This window comes from Carlito syrichta, unplaced genomic scaffold, assembly GCF_000164805.1.
Source record: "Carlito syrichta isolate Samal-C Ts95f unplaced genomic scaffold, Tarsius_syrichta-2.0.1 Scaffold14724, whole genome shotgun sequence".
Classification (NCBI taxonomy): domain Eukaryota; kingdom Metazoa; phylum Chordata; class Mammalia; order Primates; family Tarsiidae; genus Carlito; species Carlito syrichta.
In genome coordinates, this window is record NW_006958820.1 from 1 (window position 1) to 3,700 (window position 3,700).

The window sequence follows — 3,700 nt, forward strand, 5'->3', positions numbered from 1 at the left end:
AAAGATGTTCTTGAAAAATCTTGGTTGAGATTATTTGTGGCACCTTATTTGGAATAGCCTAAATTAGGAAACACCCCAAATATCCATCAACAAGAAAATGAGTTTAAAACCACAAAATTCCAGTTTTTAAGTTGGCTTAAAGTTGAGGCTTGAGAAAATGGGAAACTCAATAGAGTAATGAACACCAAGTCTCTCCTGTCTGAGGAGTTACCAATCCACACGGGAGACTAAAAGATCCACGGTGTTGTTGGGTTATTACTGGAAATACCAGTATAAAGTCATGTTTTTAAATAATTTCAAACAGCATCTGTATAATATTTTATATATATATATGAAAAACCACTCCGTGAATTCCTGATTTCACAGATGTATGAGGCATGCCTGGGTGTATGCCTGTGTAAAGCACGCACACTCAGAAGCATACTTTTCCACCTCTGTCCACTGGGAAAGCTTAGAAGCAAGGACAGACCCGCAGCAACGAGCAGCCGAACTTTTGCCCCTAAGGATCCCTCTCCAGGAAAAGAACCAGAGCTGGGACAAGGAACGTGCAAGATCGACCTAGCGTAGCCTTTTGTGCCAAGAAAGAAGTTGTCCCGAGGACGATGGCGTCTCAAAGGAGACAGAACCAGTCTGTGGGCCCCCAGCTGGTGAAGTCTGAATAAACTTGAGCACGAAAATGACAGAATTAGACCGAAATCCCTTTAGTCGGATTCCACGAGTCCACATCTACGCTAAGTGAAGAGAACGCCTGTCCTCCAAGAACACTGGGACAACGGGGATGAGAAAACCATCCGGCAGCCCGGCCGGGCCGGGGGGCGTCGCCCGGCCCGCCCCGGACCCCGGCCGGGCCGCCCCGCGCTTCTCCCCGACCGGCCGGTGCGGGCAGCGGACGCCACGCATCCCTCTGCGGCGTTCCGCGTCCGCACGGGCCTTGCGGGGACGTCCGCGAACTCGCGCCCGCCGGGAGAACCCGCTCCGAGCAGCCGGGTCGAGCCCACCGCGCACGGAGAGCCGGCCGCCGAGCTCGGGAGCCGCGCGCCACCGCGGAGCAGAGGGGGCCCGGACGGCCAAGCGCGTCTTCTTCCTGCCCCCTGCTCACCTCCCGGGCCGGTGTCGCCGCCGGGCTCGCCCCTCGGTCCCGGGGACGCCCTCCGTGCCGCCGTCCTCGGCGCGGGCTGCTCGCGCAGTTCAGGCCCGGCTGGCCGGCTGCCGCGCGGCTCTGGGCACCCGGGGGTCTGCAGCACCTCGAGGGGGCACCGTGCGGCGCCCCTTTGCGCCGGGCCACTTTGTGCCGGTCGGCGGAGCCACACGCCCTTCCGACGCCTCGCCCAGCCCAGCTGCTTCCACGGAGACCCAGACATCAACCTGCGTCCCCTCCTCTTTGCCCGGGCAAGATCCTCTCCGTGGAGCTCGGGAAACAGGAGGAAAAGCACACGCCACGCAACCGCCAGCGCAAATGCTTCTCCCTGATCGGGCGCCAGCCTTGCTGCCTCTCTGCTTCCAGGGGCATCTTTTCGATTTTGCCGTCCGGCGGCAGCAGTGGGCGGGCCGGCCTGCACGGTCACCTGCTGCATCCGCGTCTTCCTCACTTACGTGCCGCTGCCGGGGCGGAAAGGCTTCCTGGGCCTGTTCCTCACGGTCAGGTTCCTGAGAGCAACTGGTTCGTGTGGGTGACACGGGTGAACCACGGCCCCATGCACACTGATCACCACCGGCACATGGACTGGGTCTCCACCCAGCTTCAGGCCACAGGCAACGTCCACAAACCGCCTTCCGCGACCGGCTCAGTGGACACCTCCACTTCCAGATTGAGCACCATCTCTTCCCCACGATGCCCCGACACAACTGCCACAAAGCGGCCCCCCTGGTGCGGTCCCTGCGTGCCCAGCACGGCACAGAGTACCAGTCCACGCCCCTGTTCTCAGCCTCTGCCGCTATCGTCCACTCACTGGAGGAGTCGGGGCAGCTCTGGCCAGAGGCCTATCTTCACCAGTAACAGCCCCACCCTGGGTGGAAGAGGAAGAGGACTCCAGCCACAGCAGAGGGAACCTTGAGGGACACAGCCACTGTGATTCTCCTACTCAGAGCCGGTGGGCATGGAAACATGAAGGCCCTGGCTCAAGCCCCTCCCTTCTGCCTTCCAGGCTCAGATCTCGCCTCAAACCCAGAAGGGTGTGGGGGCCACACACGTCCTCTGGAAGGAGGGAAGGAGCCATCAGGGCAGGGACGGAGACGCTTCTGTTGTTTATCTTTGCGAGTCTGGCCGAGGCAGGCGGTCCCTCATGGAGGGAACCAGGAGGGTGCTGGAGAAAGGGGGCACCCCGCTGAGCTCAGAGCCGGGAAAGAGAGTTGGCACCCACGCTCCGCTCACCTGAAGGGCGGCGCTCAGTGCCTTCTCGGTCCTCACACGCCAGCCTCAGAGGGGTAAGAAAGCGGAGCCTTTGGAGCCAGTTCAGGAAGCAGGCATGGGCGCTTAGAATTCTGAGGCCCCGCCCGATTCAGTGCCTGGGAACTCGGCTCACCGCCCAAGGTTGAGGTGTAAGCGGTGTCTGGCTCAGCCTGCTGGGAGAAGCAAGAGCCGGAACCCGGGAGCTGGAGACATTTGGCCCTGAGGGATCCTGGCAACACTGATTTCCGTCTCTTCTGCCCAGGGTCGAGAGAGAACATTAGATCCTAGCTCTTGCTGGAACAGATGGTACAGAGAGTTGCTGGCCACTAAAAACCCCTTCATTTTTTGTGTCACCTCTTTACCCCCCAAGGAACAAAGCACTCCCAGGCCTGGGAGTCTACTTTCTGCCCACAAGCAAGGAGCAACTTAGTCTTTCCTTCTCCCTAGAAACAAACGGGGCGCCCAGTGGTATCCATTTGCTTCCCAACCTGTAACTCCGAGTTTAATAAAGTAGCAATTTTCAGGAAAAAAAAAGAAAACCATCCATTATTGCTAAGAATTCCTCACAGATTATTGGGGCAAAACGTTTCCTGTAGGGTGTTCAAGAGTGTGACTCAACCTTCGTTAGGCTTGTTGTGGAATTTGTATCAGCCATGGAAGGTATAAACTAGGAAAGCCATGGTTCTTTGTCATCATCTTCGTTCCTTGGTACACAGCATCTTATGACACTGCACTTAAAATTTTCTTTATGCTTTTTGAGGCTGGCGATTAGCTCCAGCAGGCAAGAAATGGGCAGAGGTGTTTTGCTGCAGTGAGAACTGCATGGCACTGATCCCTACTTGGGAAGTCAATGTACTAATGGTGAGTCCAAGCTGAGTTTGTGTGTGGTTTGTACCATCTTACCACCATTGCTTACTGGTAGTAGAAAAGTTGGTGATTGACCAGATTCTCAACCGGGTATTGGTGACCACACAGGAAGGATCTTCTGTTGGGAGCTGGTTCACATGCGAGCAGAATGTGCCTACCTGGCCAACAGGGCACAAGAAGCCCAACTCACACAACCACAACCGCTCCCTGGTTGTGAGCATTCTGTGCACACACAGCTGGTTCCTCATCTGAGGAAGTGCACCTTGGAGCAAACTTGCAGAGGCCTAGTGGTGCCTGTGCTCAACCTCTCCTACTGCTCTGCTGTGAGGCAGCCTTGGGCCTATGTGTATCCCTACCTGATGCATAGCATGACTTTAATGTTGCTCCTTTTATCATGTCCTTTCTTTCAAAAACTGTCGATTCCTAAGCGATGTATCATATGGG

At 56.6% G+C, this 3,700-nt stretch overlaps 1 pseudogene; it reads left to right on the plus strand.

Moving 5' to 3' along the window:
* The first annotated feature begins 886 nt into the window (after positions 1–886).
* On the plus strand, positions 887–1,996 carry LOC103260593 (annotated as a pseudogene).
* Positions 1,997–3,700: the final 1,704 nt, after the last annotated feature.